Here is an 18545-nt window from a genome sequence, read left to right as displayed (position 1 = left end):
TAGAGACTAAAAAGACAAGATTGTATTTGGTTTGCTAAAATTTTGTTGATACAAAAATCCTCAACAAAATTTTAGCAAACCAAATTCAACAATATATTTAAAAGATCTCACACCATGACCAGTGGGATTTATTCCAGGGATGCAAGAATGGTTAAACATCCACAAATCAATCAATGTGATATGCCACATTAACAGAATGAAAGATAAAAATCATATTATCATCTCAATAGATGCAAAAAAAAGCATCTGACAAATTTTGATATCAATTTATGATTAAAAACTATCAACAAAGGAGGTGTAGAGGGAATGTACCTCAACATTAAAGGCCAAATATGACAAGTCCACAGCTAACATCATACTCAATGATGCAAGCTGGGAAGTTTTTTTTCTTAAATCAAGGATGTCTACTCTGGCCACTTTTATTCGACATAATAGTCCTAGCCATAGCAATCAAGCAATAAAAAGAAATAAAATGCATCCAAATGGGAAAAGAAGAAGTAAAACTGCCACTACTTGTAGATGACATGACATCACATATAAAAAATCCTAAAGACTCCACCAAGAAACTGTTAAAACTAATAAATCAATACATAAAGTCACAGGATATGAAATCAACATACAGAAATCTGTTGCATTTCTATATACTAATAACAAATTATCAGAAAGAAAAATTAAGAAATGTCCCATTTACAATTGCATGGAAAAGAATAAAATACCCAGGAATATATTTAACAAGAGTGAAAGATTTGTTAAGACGTTGACAAAAGAAATTAAAGAAGACATAAATAGACGGGCAGATATTCATACTCATGGATTGTTAAAATGTCCATATACCCAAAGCAATTTAAAGATTCAATGTAATCCCTATCAAAATCCCAATGGTATTTTTCCCAGAAATAGAACAAAAATTTATGTAGAACCAAAAGATCCTGAATAGCCAAGGCAATTCTGAGAAAGAAAAACAAAGCTGGAGGCATCGCACTGTCCAATTTCAAATTGTACTACAAATCTATGTAATCAAACAGTATGGTATTGGCATAAAAATAGGCACATAGATCAAAAGAACAGAATAAAGGTGCCAGAAACAAATTCACACATACATGGGTCAATTAATTTATGACAAAGAAGAAAGAGTATACAGTGGAGAAAGGACAATCTCTTCAGTACATGGTATTGAGAACAGTGGACAGCCACATGCAAAAGAATGAAATTCAGATCAATATCTCACACCATACACAAAAAAATTAACTCAAAGTGAATGAAAGACTTGAGTATAAGACCTGAAACCATAAAACTTCTATAAGAAAACATGGGTTGAAATCTTGACATTGGTCTTGGTAATGAGTTTTTGGATCTGACGTCAAAAGCAAAAGCAACAGGGACGCCTGGGTGGCACAGCGGTTAAGCGTCTGCCTTCAGCTCAGGGCGTGATCCTAGCATTATGGGATCGAGCCCCACATCAGGCTCTTCCTCTATGAGCCTGCTTCTTCCTCTCCCACTCCCGCTGCTTGTGTTCCCTCTCTCGCTGGCTGTCTCTATCTCTGTCGAATGAATAAATAAATAAATAAATCTTTAAAAAAAAAAAAAGCAAAAGCAACAAAAGCAAAAATAAACAAGTGGGACTACATCAAGCTAAAAAACTTCTGTACTGCAAAGGAAACATCAACAAAATAGAAAGTCAGCCCACTGAAGGGAAGAAAATATTGCAAATCCTATACCTGATATTGAATTAATTTCTAAAAAATATAAAGAACTTATACAATCCAATAGCAAAAAAAAAATATCCAATTAAGAAATGGGGCACCTGGGTGGCTTAGTCATTAAGCATCTGCCTTCAGCTCAGGGCATGATCCCAGGGTCCTGGGATCAAGCCCCACATCAGGCTGTTCCTCTGGGAGCCTGCTTCTTCCTCTCCCACTCCCCCTGCCTGTGTTCCCTCTCTCACTGGCTGTCTCTCTCTCTGTCAAATAAATAAATCAAATCTTTAAAAAAAAAAGGCAGATGATCTGACTAGACATTTTTCCAAAGAAAATATACAGATGACCGACAGATACATGAAAAGACGCTCGGCATCACTAATCATCAGAGAAATGCAAATCAAAACCTTAAGGGGATACTACCATGCACTTCTTATAATGACTACTATGAAAAAGAAAAGAAATAACAAGTGTTGGCGAGAATGTGGAGAAAAGGGAATTCTTGTGCACTGTTAGTGGAAACAGAAATTGGTGGAGCCACTATAGAAAATACAAGTTTCCTTGAAAGATTAAAAATAGAACTACCATATCATCCAACAATTCCACTTCTGGTTGTTTATCCAAAGAAAACGAAAACACTAATTTGAAAAGATATATGCATCCTTGTATTCATTGTAGCATTATTTTCAATATCCAGATATGGGAAGTGTCCATCAATGGATGAATGGATAAAGATGTTACACACACACACACACACACACACACACACACACACACAGAGGAATATTACTCAGGCATAAAAAAGAATGAAATCCTGCCATTTGTGAAAACATGGATAGACCTGGGGGGCATTATGCTAAGTGCACTAAGTCAGACAGAGAAATAAATACTATATGATCTCTCTTATATGTGGAATCTAAACAACAACAACAACAAACCAAGGCATGGATACAGAGAACAGATTGGTGGTTGCCAGAGGTGGGGGTGGGAGAAATGGGTGAAGGGAGCCAAAAGTTATAAACTTCCATTCATAAAATATATTAGTCATAGGGATGTAATGTACAGCATGATGACTACACTTAATAATACTGCATATATGAAGTTGCTCATATCTTAAATGTCCTTGCCACAAGAAAAAAAAATTTTTGTAGGAATGTATGGTGATGAATGTTAACTAAACTTATTGGGGTAATCATTTTATAATATGTACAAATATTGGAACATTATGTTGTATGCTTGAATTTAATTTAATGTTACATGCCAATTATACCTCAATAAAATTTTTTCACATTTTTCTTTACTTAAAAAAAAATTAAGTATCAGAAAAACAGCAAGTCCAGAAATAGATGTTAGAAGAAAGAGAAAAAATTATGTTTCAGTTCCTTTAATGATACTTTCATGCTATGCAAACAAGGTTATCTGTGCTTTCATTTTGCACTGGACCCCGTCAAAGATAAACTAAGCCAGTCACTAGTTAAAACATTATGGACAGATATCAATCAGTAATAACTGTTGCAATAAGGAAAAGAGTCCAGCACGAACTGCACTCAACTTCGATTCACCGAGAGGTGACAGCGCAATTTAAAGGGCATATGAATAAATAGGGAGTGAGGAAAGGGAATTACAAAAAGCAGAAAGGGGGTTGGTCCACATGACTAGGCCATCTGTGTTTGCTAACTCATGCTTATCCGTATCAAAGTCAGGTTCCTACTCTCTCACAAAGACCGGGAGGGAGGCCCCGTATCTTCAGGTGTGGGTTGGAAAAACAGTAAATTCTTCTGACAGCCTTGACCTTTCCCAGGCAGGATAAGTGGGCTGGAGCAGTCATCCCAGAGATGGTGCCTTGAGCTGATAGAAACTATGCTGGTGCGTGTTCTCATCTCTCAGTGGGGCTGCGGGGGACACAGTTGTTTGTGCTAAGAGTCTGAGTTTGTGTCAGCCAGGACAGAGGCCTAGTCCAGAAGAGGGCCCAGAGGACCCTAACTAGAGTGGTCACAGAGGGAATCTCTGTCCGTCTTGGGGATTGCCTGGTGGGCATCTGCTGTTGATGCAGGAAATGACTGGGGTGGTGTCAGGAAAAAGAAGCTTAGGTCATACTATGACGGGTTCATACACTCTAAAATGGATTTCTCATTCCAAAGAAACATTATTTTGTAGGACGTATCTTTTCCAGAGGGATGGCAGCATATATTGAATACATTCCCATTAAAATTTACCATGAATTCTATGGATAAACTTGTGTCATAGTGCCTGAAAACACTTTAAAATCACCCCAACTTTCATCTTAGGAAGGAGAAAACTAGGACCTGAGATGTTGATTAACGAGAAGTTGTGGGAAAAAATGTGTGTCTGCCAACTCTTAATCCAACCAATGTGATAAAATGTATATTTATTTTGTTCTCCTTCTTCTTCCCCCTTACTACCTAAAATACATATATTTCTTTGTTCCTTTAATCTTAGGTAGAAAGGGCAAACACAAGTCTAAGAATAAATAGAACGCTCTACCCCTGCATGAGGTTTACTGATGAAAAACGTCTTTACCAGTGATTTCCTGGCCTTCACAATACCGCAGAGAGTGGCATGCCAGATCACACAACTTCTCTGCAACAGCTGGAGACTTTTGGGCTCAGAAGAGTGACAAGACCAGTGAAACTTATGTAGTGTTGGACGGCCAGGGGCAGAGTGGTCCCCTGCGCCTCTCCTGAGGCTCCTCTGATGGTATGCTCTCAGAAATCTGTCTCATTCAGCTCTGGCTGCTCTAACAAAAATACCATAGATGGTTGGCTTAAATAAGAGACATTTATATCCCACTGTTTCGAAGGCGGGGAAGTCCAAGGTCAAGGTGCCGTTCAATTTGGTTCCTGGTGAAAACCCTCTTCTTGGCTGCCTTTGCACTCTGTGCTCACATGGCAGAAGGAGAGAGATCATTCCTCTGGTGTATCCTCTTTTAAGGCACTCATCCCATTCATGAGGGCCCCACTCCCTGAGTGAATTGCTTGCAAAGACCCCCCCTCCCATCACCTTGGTGGTTATGGTTTCAACATATGAATTTGGGGGGACTCAAGCATTCAGTCCATAGCAAAATCCTGGCACCATGTGCACATTAGTTAAAAAGTAAGATCAAGTGTGATATCCTCAACTCCTCCCTAGTACACAGTGATAAGGAAAGGACAAATAAGGTTTGCTTTGGATGCTGTCAAATTGTAATGCCTTCAAACTATGCATGTGGTATGAAGAATATCAAACATCTTTGGCTGAATATTTTTTTTAGTGTCTTAAACCTGGTTCCTGGCAAACTAAAACCAATTAGCACTTATTCCTTTCAGTTTCTGTATTTTGATTCTTCAAAATATCGACTTCAATATTGTATTGCTTCATGGTGCAGAAAATAAGCTACTTTAAATACATACTAACATATTTAAGACTTAACACATGGTATGTAATGTCTGATTCTGAATTAAGAAGGTTTTCTCTAAATTCAGTAGTGGAGAAAATTAGCTTCACAAAAATGGTTTAGAACTAGATGGAAATGTTTTATTTCCATGTTTCAAGAAAGAAAATTAATGAGTCTCTGGAATCATTAAACTCTAAATAAAAAGTTCCTCTCCTGAAACATTATTTTTTTAAAAAGAGTGAAAACATCTTTCGAGCCAATAAAATGCTATGTAGGTTTGGAAAAAATGACTCATTTGGGGAGTGTGAATGTGACTAAAATATTTAGTGAGCTTCATTCACTACCTAATATGGACCAGTTCAAACGAGCCTGCATGTTTGCTGAAGTAGATAAGCAATAAGGAATCTAACTTGTAGCATTTTAGAAACATCCTGTATTACGATGTGGCTCCTATGGGATATCTTTCATTCAGGCGCACATTTATTCACTTCACAAAAATCTGTTGAGAGTTAGATCAATCAAAGACAAAGCTTCTGCCTGTCAGTCTGGTGGAAAAGACCATCACATCAAGGACCCCACGGGTCTGTCCTGGAGGGAGTGGTGACAGCCAGAACACCATCCATGAGATTCAAAGAAATTCCAAAATAAGTGCTCTCTTAACTTAGATTTTCCCAGAACCCAACTCTAAAACAAGGGAATGTACATGATTTGGGAGTTGATTTCAAGAAACACCACCATCAAAGTGTGAAAATGACAAATAAAGGGAGAGAAGCCAATAATGGGTGTGGTATAGTGTTACGTCCCCCCTGGGCTCTTGGAGGCCAGTGCTATGGGGACACTGGATGTGGTGCTGGAGTCAGGGGTCAGGCTGATTTGCCACATGGTGACAGCTCGGGACAGCAGTTTGGGTAGGGTCCCAGCAGTGTGCTCCGTGGACTTCACGTGGGTTTCTCAAACACTCTAGGTGAGCAGGAGACCCTCCTAATATTTCTTACACGGACTTCTTAGTCTCTTTAGACTCCTAGCCTCTTCATCTTTTGGTACTATCCCTTCCAACTCTGGTTTGGAAGAACATGAAAGGCTTGGAAACAGTCTTAAATTATTAGTTTTTGCCTCAAATTTTATTTAATTCAATAATTACTATGCCAGGGGTACTGGGATGCTGTCAGGAGCACAAGGAGAGGAGTGGCAGCCTCTGCTCAGGATGGTTGGAGAAGGCTTCTTAAGAGGTAAGGTTTAAAAGGGACGAGGGGTTTGCAAGGTAGGGATGGGAGTAAAGCCATTTCCAGGACAGGAAAGAATGTGTGCTAGGCTCCAGGGTGCCCTAGAAAGAAGAAAATGTACTTTGTGCCTGGAGTACAGGGTACAAAGTCTGTTAGAAAAGAGGTCCCAGGTTAGGTAGAGCCAGAAAGCACACTGGAGGATTGGGAAGGACAGCTGCCAAAAACAAATGCTCTCCTCCAAATTTTCTATTAACATTAAGGATTTACTTAACCGAAGTCAAGTATAATGACATAATAGAAAGGAAGATGGAGAGAAAGAAAGTTGGGGAGAGGGGGGTAAGATAGTCAATCCTTCATTTTTCCATAATGGATATAATAAATACTAAATAATTAAGTAATAATAGAAAAAAGGAGCAACAAAGAATTTAAAATGGCAGCAAAATGTTATGTATAAGTAAGACCATTAGACATTGCTAAATAGGCTAAAAATGATTGCACCCAGGAGTGGGGCTTGGAATGACACTGAGAGACAGTAGCTGATGGAGGATAATTTGATTTTAAAATATGAATATGAACATGTGTTATTTCCATAAGAGTAAGGATAATTTTATTACAACTTCACAGTTCAATACCTAAATGAATGTAGTTAATCAAGAAACGTTATTCAAATGAGACTCCGTAAGATGTGTTTAATTGTCATCTATATCTCCTGCTAAGAGAACCATTGAATATACTGACTGGGGAGCTCTGAAGAGTTTTCTTGCTATCTTTAAATTTATTAGAATTCTAGTCAGTAAAGGCTCATAACTCCTAAGTGTGTTAAAAGTGTTCTCCATTATCGGTTTAAATAATTTTCCATAAGTACAGTCATTTTGAAGATCAAAAACATGCATTAGGGGCGCCTGGGTGGCTCAGTCATTAAGTGTCTGCCTTCAGCTCAGGTCATGATCCCAGGGTCCTGGGATCGATCCCTGCATCTGGCTCCCTGCTCAACAGGAAGCCTGCTTCTCCTTCTCCCACTCTCCCTGCCTGTGTTCCCTCTCTCACTGTGTCTCTCTCTGTCCAATAAATCAATAAAATCTTAAAAAAAAAAAAAACCTGCATTAGGATAGCAAAAAAAATTTTTTTCACCATTTTCTCCTCAGAATTCAGAAATCTCTTTAAAGCCATGTTAAATGTTTAATCTAATTCAAATAAGCAAGATTGAGCACTGAAACTTTGAAAATACTAAAAGTATTTTCTTGCTTTGTGGTTTTTACACTGGAAAAAAACTAAACATTGAAGTGTTTTCTGCTAAACAATCATTGACCAACAGCCCTTTTGTAAAATTAATTTTCTAATCACATAATTTTATTATGCATAGGTGAATGTTATTAACTCTTTACCTAGGTCCCTCAACATAAACTTTGATTGCCAGGTGACCATCTACAAAGTCAGACAGGCTTAACAGAGTGATGGGATGTGCTTATGATACACTGGTTCAGTTTTGTCAAAAGTTTGTCTATATGTTTGTGAGTGTGTGTGTGCACATGCATGCAGGGTTTTCCTATAATGATAATGACTGAAAAATAATTGGTGTTTTAGGGGCGCCTGGGTGGCGCAGTCGTTAAGCGTCTGCCTTGGGCTCAGAGCGTGATCCCAGCATTCTGGGATCGAGCCCCACATCAGGCTCTTCCACTGGGAGCCTGCTTTTTCCTCTCCCACTCCCCCTGCTTGTGTTCCCTCTCTCGCTGGTGGTCTCTGTCAAATAAATAAATAAATAAAAATTGGTGTTTTAAAATCCTTATAAAAGGTCAGATGCAAAAAGAATGGATAACTTTTTCCTAAAAGTTCCTGTCAGTGGCACTGTATCTGTCACTTACTAGACATTGCTAATTCGATATGCAAAGGTATGTGTATATCTTGTAGTGTCATAAATAATAAATTGCCCATCAACACACTGCTGCATAGTGTTTATTACCTTAGATTTAGAATGACAATTCTAATCACTTACAAAAAAGGAGAATTGCCTGCAACAGTTTTTTTCTGCGGTGTTGGTAGATTTCTACCATGATAGCCTTGATAACCTTTGATGCATATTTTTACAATGGCTCACCAGAGCTGATGAAGTCACATACTGTGGGAGTGCTCACTGGAGCCAGACTGAAACCGGGAGCTTAGGAGTGCACGCGCTACCAGATTGAAAACCAGAGCTCTGGAGAGCGCACGAACCACACTGAAACAGGGAGCTGGAGAGTGCACGTGGGAACCGGGGGCGGCTGGCAGTGTTAGAAGCACAAAGGACAGAGACGTGCCTGCCCTGGAAGTGAGGTCTGGGAGAGGGGCTGTGGGGTGCACATCCCAGGATGCTGCAGGGTTTTTAGCAGCACCGACAGAAACAGAGTTAAAGTGGCCAGGAGAGCTCAGTGGAGAGCGGACTGCGATCTCTCTGTTCTGAGAGAGAGGCTAGGATACGGCCATTGCTGCTGACTCTCAGAAGAGTCACAGAAAACCGCCAGGGAAAGCCGCCAGAGAACAAAAGCCCAGAAATACAGGTTCACATTGTGCCCATCCCCATCCCCCCTCACAGGGGACCGGGCAACTCTACCTAAACAGAGTTGCCAAGTATCAGTGCAGCAGGCCCCTCCCCCCAGAAGGCAGGCTGACAAATCAAGAAGCCCACATCCCTAAGGTCCCTATAAAACAAATGCACACTGCCTGGGTCCTGGTCAATAATTTGGGCTTTGTGCATCCCTGCAACCTCTCCTCATCAGAATGAGAAGGAGGAGGAATCTTCAGCAAAGGAAGGAGACAGAGACTGTGGCCTCTGCCACAGAACTGATGGATATGGATATAACCAAACTGTCAGAAATGGAGTTCAGAGTAACAATGGTCAAAATGATGTGTAGGCTTGAAAAAAAATATTAATGAAAATATAAATGAGAATATAGAATCTCAAAAGGCTGAAACGAGAGTGAATCTGGCAGAAATTAAAAATGCTATGAATCAAATGCAGTCTGAACTGGATGCTCTGACAGCCAGAGTAAATGAGGCAGAAGAACGAATTAGTGAATTGGAAGATGGGATGATACAAAAGAAGGTAAAAACGGAAACTTGGCTCAAAAAAATCCAATCTCAAGAATGTAGATTAAGGGAGATTACCGACTCAATGAAACATTCCAATGTCAGAATCATCGGCATCCCCAAGGGGGTGGAGAAAGAGAGAGAAGTCTAGAAGAGATATTTGAACAAATTGTAGCTGAGAACTTCCCTAATCTGGCAAAGGAAACAACATTCATGTCCAAAAGGCTGAGAGGACCCCTCCCAAGATCAGTGAGAACAGACCAACTCCACATCACATAATAGTATAATTCACAAATCTTAGATCCAAGGAAAAAATCTTGAAAGCAGCCAGGGGGGAAGAGAACCCTCATGTACAGAGGGAGGAACATCAGAATAACGTCAGACCTGTCTACACAGACCTGGCAGGCAGGAAAAGCTGGCAAGACATATTCAGAGCACTAAGTGAGAAGAACATGCAGCCAAGGATCCTTTATCCAGCAAGGCTGTCATTCAGAATTGGTGGAGAGACAAAGACCTTCCAAAACCAGCAGAAACTGAAAAAATATGTGACCACCAAGCCAGCCCTACAAGAAATATTAAGAGGGGTTCTATAAAAGTAAGAAGACCCCAAGAGTGATACAGAAAAGAAATTTACAATCTATAGAAACAAAGACTTCACAGGCAACATGACATCATTAAAATCATTTCTCTCAATAATCACTCTCAATGTGAATGGCCTAAATGCTCCCATAAAATGCCACAGGGTTGCAGATTGGATAATAAGGCATGACCCATCCATTTGCTGTCTACAAGAGACTCATTTTGAACCTAAAGATACATCCAGACTGAAAGTGAAGTGCTAGAGAACAATTTTTCATGCCAATGGACCTCAAAAGAAAGCTGGGGTAGCAATTCTCATATCAGACAGATTAGATTTTAAGCTAAAGACTGTTAGATAGAGATACAGAAGGACACTATATTATTCTTAAAGGATGTATCCAAGAAGTGGATATGACAATTATAAATATCTATGCCCCAACAGGGGAGCAGCTGGATACACAAGCCAACTCTTAACCAGAATACGTTAATAGTAGGGGATAATAATACGTTAATAGTAGGGGACCTCAACACTCCGCTCTCAGCAATAGACAGATCACCTAAGCAGAAAATCAACAGAGAAACAAGAGCTTTGAATGACATACTGGACCAGATGGACCTCATAGATATATACAGAACACTACACCCCAGAGCAACAGAATACTCATTCTTTTTGATGCACATGGAACTTTCTCCAGAATAGACCATATACTGGGTCACAAAACAGGTTTCAACTGATACCAAAAGACTGCGATTATTCCCTGCATATTCTCAGACCACAATGCTTTGAAACTGGAACTCAATCACAAGGAAAAATTTGGAAGAAACTCAAACACTTGGAAACTAAGAACCATCCTGCTCAAGAATGATTGGGTAAACCAGGAAGTTAAAAATCAGTTTAAACAATTTATGGAGACCAATGAGAATGAAAATACATCAGTCCAAAACCTATGGGACACTGCAAAGGCGGTCCTAAGGGGAAAATATATAGCCATCCAAGCCTAACTCAAAAGAATAGAAAAATCTAAAATGCCGATTTTATATTCTCACCTCAAGAANACATCCTGCTTAAGAATGATTGGGTAAACCAGGAAATTAAAAATGAGCTTAAGCAATTTATGGAAACCAATGATAATGAAAACACATTGGTCCAAAACCTATGGGACACTGCAAAGGCAGTCCTAAAGGGAAAATATATAGCCATCCAAGCCTAACTCAAAAGAATAGAAAAATCTAAAATGCCGATTTTATATTCTCACCTCAAGAAGCTGGAGCTGGAACAGAACAACAGGCATAACCCACCCATGAGAAGGCAGTTGATCAGGATTATAGCAGAGATCAATGAATTAGAAACCAGGAGCACAGTAGAGCAGATCAACAAAACTAGATGCTAGTTCTTTGAAAAAATAAATAAGATCAATAAGCCACTGGCCAGACTTATTCAAAAGAATAGAGAAAGGACCCAAATTAATAAAATTATGAATGAAAGGGGAGAGATCATGCCCAACACCAAAGAAATAGGAAGGATCATTAGAAACTATTATCAACAACTATATGCCAATAAATTAAACAACCTGGAAGAAATGGATGCCTTCCTGTAAACCTATAAACTACCAAGACTGAAACAGGAAGAAATTGATTATTTAAACAGACCAATTAATTATGAAGAGATTGAAGCAGTGATCAAAAACAAGAGTCCAGGGCCTGACGGATTCCCCGCGGAATTCTCCCGAACAGCCAAAGGAGAAATAATCCTTATTCTCCTGAAGCTGTTTCAAAAAAATAGAAACAGAAGGAAAACTGCCAAACTCATTCTATGAGGCCAGTATTACCTTGATCCCCAAACCAGGCAAACACCCCATCAAAGAGGAGAATTACAGACCGATACCCCTGAAGAATATGGACGCCAAAATTCTCAACAAGATCCTAGCTAATAGGATCCAACAGTACATTAAAAGGATTATCCATCAAGACCAAGTGGGATTCATCCCTGGGATGCAAGCGTGGTTCAACATTAGCAAATCGATCAGTGTCATAGATTTTATCCAGAAGCAAAAAGCCAAAAATCATGTGATTCTCTCAATAGATGCAGAAAAAGCATTTGACAAAATACAGCATCCATTAAAACCCTTCAAAGGATAGGGACAGAGCGTACATTCCTCAATTTCATAAAAACCATCTATGAAAAGCCTACAGCGAATATCATTCTCGATGGGGAAAAGCTGAAAGCCTTTCCCTTAAGATCAGGAACACGGCAAGGATGCCTATTCTCGCCATTATTATTCAACATAGAACTAGAAGTCCTTGAAACAGCAATCAGACAACAAAAAGGGATAAAAGTATTCAAATCGGCAAAGAAGCAGTCAAACTGCCTCTCTTTGCAGATGACATGATACTCTATATGGAAAACCCAAAAGACTCCACCCCCAAACTACTAGAAGTTATAGAGCAATTCAGTAATGTGGCGGGATACAAAATCAATGCTCAGAAATCAGTTGCATTTCTATACACGAACAATGAGATTAAAGAAAGAGAAATTAGAGAATCGATTCCATTTACAATAGCACCAAAAATCATACAATATCTCGGAATTAACTTAACCAGAGAGGTAAAGGATCTATTTCTAAAAACTACAGATCACTCTTGAAAGACATTGAAGAAGACACAAAAAGATGGAAAAACATTCCATGCTCACGGATCGGAAGAATAAACATAGTTAAAATGTCTATGCTGTCCAGAACAATCCACACTTTCAATGGCATCCTGATCAAAATAGCGATGACATTTTTCAAAGAGCTGGAACAAACAGCCCTTCAATTTGTGTGGAACCAGAAAAGGCCCCGAATCACCAAAGAATTGTTGAAAAGGAAAAATGAAGCTGGGGGCATCACAATGCCGGATTTCAAGCTATACTACAAAGCTGTGAGCACAAAGACAGCATGGTACTGGCACAAAAACGGATACATAGACCAATGGAACGGAATAGAGAACCCAGAAATGGACCCTCGGCTCTTTGGGCAACTAACTAATCTTTGACAAAGCAGGAAAAAACATCCAGTGGAAAAAAGACAGTCTCTTCAATAAATGGTGCTGGGAAAATTGGACAGCTATATGCAAAAGAATGAAACTTGACCACTCTCTCACACCATACACAAAGATAAACTCCAAATGGATGAAAGACCTCAATGTGAGACAGGAATCCATCAAAATCATAGAGGAGAACATAAGCTGTAACCTCTCTGACATCGGCCACAGCAACTTCTTTCATGACACATCTCCAAAGACAAGAGAAACAAAAGAAAAAATGAACTTGTGGGACTTCATCAAGATAAAATCTTCTGCACAGCCAAGGAAACAGTCAACAAAACTAAGAGGCAGCCCATCAAATGGGAGAAGATATTTGCAAATGACACTAGAGAAAAAAGACTGGTATCCAAGATCTATAAAGAACTTCTCAAACTTAATACACGAGAAACAAATAATCAAATCAAAAAATGGGCAGAAGATATGAACAGACACTTCCAATGAAGACATACAAATGGCTAACAGACACATGAAAAAATGTTCAAAATCATTAGCCATCAGGGAAATTCAAAGCAAAACCACCTTGAGATACCACCTTACATTAGTTAGAATGGCAAAAATTGACAAGGCAAGAAACAACAAATGTTGGAGAGGTGGAGAAAGGGGAACCCTCTTACACGGTTGGTAGGAATGCAAGTTGGTACAGCCACTCTGGAAAACAGTGTGGAGGTCCCTTAAAAAGTTAAAAATTGAGCTACCCAAACCACCTTGAGATACCACCTTACATTAGTTAGAATGGCAAAAATTGACAAGGCAAGAAACAACAAATGTTGGAGAGGTGGAGAAAGGGGAACCCTCTTACACGGTTGGTAGGAATGCAAGTTGGTACAGCCACTCAACAGACGAATGGATTAAGATGTGGTCCATATATAAAATGGAATATTACTCAGCCATCAGAAAGAACGATTACCCAACATTTGCAGCAACATGGATGAAGCTGGAGGAGATTATGCTAAGTGAGATAAGTCAAGCAGAGAAAGACAATTATTATATGGTTTCACTCATTTGTGGAACATAAGAAATAGCAGGGAGATCAGTAGGAGAAGGAAGAGAAGAATGAAGGGGGCCTAAACAGAAGGGGGAATGAACCATAACAGACTATGGACTCTGGTAAACAAACTAGGCGCTTCAGAGGGGCGGGTGGTGGGGGATTGGGATAGGCCGGTGATGGGTATTAAGGAAGGCACATATTGCATGGAGCACTGGGTGTTACACGCAAACAATGAATCATGGAACACTACATCAAAAACTAAGGATGTGCTGTATGGTGACTAATACAACATAGTAAAAAATTTTTAAAAATAAAAATAAAGTCACATACTGTGGCCATGAAATAATGCAAAGCTAAGTGACCCATATAGAAACTGATTTCCATGCTATGGCATTGGCTTCATTTGCTGCTAACAAAACACATGACGTAGCCAGGTCAAAAAACATGGATCGTGTTACAAACTGGTAGATTAAGCACCCCAAGTGATACATTCTCCAGCTGCTCTTGATTGCCACCATGAGGGAAAACAAAAGAATAAACAAAAAGGATGAGACGAGGCACTGTATTTTTCAGTAAAACTAATTGGCAATTTAGGCAAGGAAGAGATTTATCAACAATTCCACCTTATAAAAATCGGCATTGAAGGAGTTGTGTGTCAACTCCTTTTAGGACTATTGGGCAGTATTTTGAAATCTACACCAGAAATATTGTGTAATAATTTTATAGTGGGTACAAGTTACTCTTCACTTAATTTTATAAATGTCAGCTATCCCCCCCACAAATAAACAATTTTTTTGACTCGGTGTGATTTGGTAATATGACCTCTGTCATAGTTTATAAAATTAACACTCAACTACCAGATTTTCTTCAGCCTTGAAATTTGCAGCCTTGCCACAAGGTGGCAGTAGGTCTACTGCTTCAAGTAATGAAATACTATTTCTTGAGGTCCAAATTTCCACCAAAAATTTTGTACAGATTTTGTTGGTATGTAAATCCAGTGCATAAATCCATTAAAGCTACCAAACATAACAGACATGGAGCATACATAAGGCGTTTTATGGTTATGTGCCCCAAGGAGATTTGTGTCTGTCTGTTCCCCGCTGTGTCCAGCCCCCAAGGATAGTTTGACACCAACTAACTATTAAACAAACACTTCTGGAGTGGACAAAGAATGATACAGAAAGCTTTCTGAAATGGGTACAATTTGGTACTCATCTTAATAATCAAGTTTATCATTCTGAGCAATAAATTGCTATAATCTCTTCATGGACTTTTTGTCTTGGGGTTAAACCCCTCAAAGGACATCATGCATCGTTCTGTGAATCCTCAGCCTGACCTGCATTCCAGAGACTTCCCCAGAGGGAAAATCTAGGCAGTCATGTTTGGCATAGTTACTCCTTCAAGAATTGTGGATTGAAGTAAAAATGTTCATTTATATTTCTAGCAACATTTGATACATCAGAGAGGGGCGAAGAAAGGATAGGATTGGAAGGCCAATCTAGTAACAAAATATAAATGTTACCGTCCAATAGGATGAAAGCAAACAATTGCTGACATCTTTGTGCGTGCCAGATTGTGTGCTAAATGCTTACGTGTGTTTTCACTTACCTTGCTGGGTAAACCTCAACTTCCTACCTCTAAGTGAGAATACTGTTACCTGCCTCCTGGAGTCATTCTATCAACGAGGTTTCTCATGGAAATTGCTTAGCACAGTACTTGGCAACATTCATCAGCTTTAACCAATATTCCAGACCTGCACACTCAATAATAGACTCCAGGAGGTTGACTAACTTCATTTAAGTCACAATTCTAGTAAAAATGACAGAACTAGACTTTCAACCCAGGTCCACCCATTCCAAAGCCAGTGTCTTTGATTTCCTTGCAGTAGTCTCTCTGTTCTGTATTAAGAAAATCCTTTTTGACTTGTTTTGTCATCAAAATATTACTTTTTCTTCATCTGTTGTGTTCTTTTTCATTTATTTTTTTAAGATTTTTATTTATTTATTTATTTTTGGGAGAGAGAGAGAGTGTGCACACAGGCAGGGAGGGACAAAGGGAGAAGCAGACTCCCCGCTAAGCAGGGAGCCAGATGCAGGACTTGATCCCAGAACCCTGGGATCATGACCTGAGCCGAAGGCAGACACATAACCAACTGAGCCATCCAGATGCCCTGTTGTGCTATTTTTTAGTGAATTTTCTCTAATTGTTTCTTAACTTTTATGAGGTCGCATCTGATAGAAGTTCTGCACTAGTTTCTTTTTTTTTAATGTTTTTTTATTATATTATGTTAGTTACCATACAGTACATCCCTGGTTTTTGATGTAAAGTTCGATGATTCATTAGTTGGCGTATAACACCCAGTGCACCATGCAACACGTGCCCTCCTTACTACCCATCACCAGTCTATCCCATTCCCCCACCCTCCTCCCCTCTGAAGCCCTCAGTTTGTTTCCCAGAGTCCATAGTCTCTCATGCTTCATTCCCCCTTCTGATTACCCCCACTTCTTTATCCCTTTCTTCTCCTACCGATCTTCCTAGTTCTTATGTTCCATAGATGAGAGAAACCATATGATAATTGTCTTTCTCTGCTTGACTTATTTCACTTAGCATTATCTCCTCCAGTGCCATCCATGTTGCAGCAAATGTTGAGAAATCGTTCTTTTTGATAGCTGAGTAATATTCCATTGTATATATGGACCACAGCTTCTTAATCCAATCATCTGTTGAAGGGCATCTCGGCTCCTTCCACGATTTAGCTATTGTGGACAAAGCTGCTATGAATATTGGGGTGCATATGGCCCTTCTCTTAACTACATCTGTATCTTTGAGGTAAATACCCAGTAAGCTGCACTAGTTTCTATCCCCAAAACAAATGCCAAGATAGCCTTGCACATAATTTCAAGAAGATTACATGCCCCCCAAATTCTTGCATGGAACCTAGATTAAGAAAGTCAATTCTGAATCCTCTTTTACTTAAATATCTTACTTTTAAATCATTTTCCAATGTTCAGTTGGTGCCTGTTACACTAAATGTTTGTGTTCCCTCCACCCCCAATTTATATGGTGAAGACTTTAACCCCCAATGTGGTTGTATTTGTAGATGGGACCTCTAAGGAAGTAATTAAGTTAAATGAGGTCATAAGGGTGGGCCCCGATCTGATATTAGTGTCCTTATAGGAAAAGATACCAGAAAGTTCTCTCTGTCTCAATTCCCTCTTTCTCTCTCCCGGCATACAGGCATCAAGGGAAGGCAATGTGAGGACATGAAGGCAGCTATCTGGAAACCAGGTAGAAAATCCTCACCAAAAACCAAATTGGCCAGAACATCTGGACTTCTAAAACTCTGAGAAAATAAATTTCTGTTGTTTAAGCCACCCAGTCTGTGGTATTTTGTTATGGCAGCCCAAACTAACTAAGAGGGCGCCCCAATAAACCCACAACTATGAAATCCACAACTACTCACAAACTCTTTATGGAAATTAATGTTTATATCTTATATTTTAAGTTTTAATTTTTTTTACAGATGCTCACTTGTAGAAAATTGAAATATACAGAAAAATAAAACTAAATTAGCAATTAGTTTCTCCCTTTCTACAGATTAAAACTATTATTAAAATTTTAGTATGCCTTCTAAAATAGTTTTGATTATGATAAATATATAATTCTATATACTCTTTCAGTTAACACTATACAAAAACATTTCTTAATTTGATTAAAATAGCTGATTTAAATTTCTTCAAGCATGAACACTTCTAGATTTAAGTTATTTTCATTTTTTTACATAAATTTTAAAATATACTTGTTGTTACTCTTTGAATGAGTCACAATATGAGATCATTTGATCCTATGTATGCTTTTCTATGGCTTTTTGATACATTCTGGCAAATCAATTTTCCAAATAAAATAAGGTTTTTATTTTTATGAGTAATTTATGCAATACACACACACACACACACACACACACACACACGGTGAATAAAATTATGGGTGTGGGGCTGAGCTGGACCCAGGTTTCCCTCTTAGTTCATCTGCTTACTATCTGGTTCCTTGCTGGTTATCAGACCACTCTCAGACCCACTTTCCTCATCTACGCGAGGGGCTTATAAAAGTAGCAACCATCTTAAGAGGATGTTGGAAGGATTAAGATGAAATCATCTTAACACATTTGACACAGTACAAATTACATAGCAAGAGCTTAGTAAATGTTAGTTATATATGTTTACACCAGTGAGAAATATGTTCCTAACTTCACGATCTCTCTGAAACCTTCACTCCACCTCAAATCATAGAGTTTCCTCATAAGCCATTCTGTTTTTGCTTCTTCTAGAGAATGGTCCTCTTCCTTTGGGTACTCACAAAAGTTGGTTAAACCAATCAGTGCCAGACTTAAAACCATAGGATTCTCGACACTTACTGAGCAAAAGTATAAGCTAAGGAACTTAAAAATATTAATGCATATACTTGGGGCCCATCCACAGAGATTCCAATTCAATTAATTTGAGGTATATATCAGTATT

At 38.9% G+C, this 18545-nt stretch overlaps 1 long non-coding RNA gene across 1 annotated transcript; it reads left to right on the top strand.

Annotated features, from left to right (window-relative positions):
* Positions 1-5906: 5906 nt before the first annotated feature.
* LOC117797711 lies at positions 5907-17396 on the top strand. The gene is made up of 3 exons (XR_004622664.1): positions 5907-6055; positions 6241-6320; positions 17266-17396. It is a non-coding gene; the product is annotated as an uncharacterized LOC117797711 (long non-coding RNA).
* Positions 17397-18545: the final 1149 nt, after the last annotated feature.

The sequence above is a fragment of the Ailuropoda melanoleuca genome, unplaced genomic scaffold (genome assembly GCF_002007445.2).
Source record: "Ailuropoda melanoleuca isolate Jingjing unplaced genomic scaffold, ASM200744v2 unplaced-scaffold11384, whole genome shotgun sequence".
Classification (NCBI taxonomy): domain Eukaryota; kingdom Metazoa; phylum Chordata; class Mammalia; order Carnivora; family Ursidae; genus Ailuropoda; species Ailuropoda melanoleuca.
This window is presented reverse-complemented; position numbering and strand designations above follow the sequence as displayed.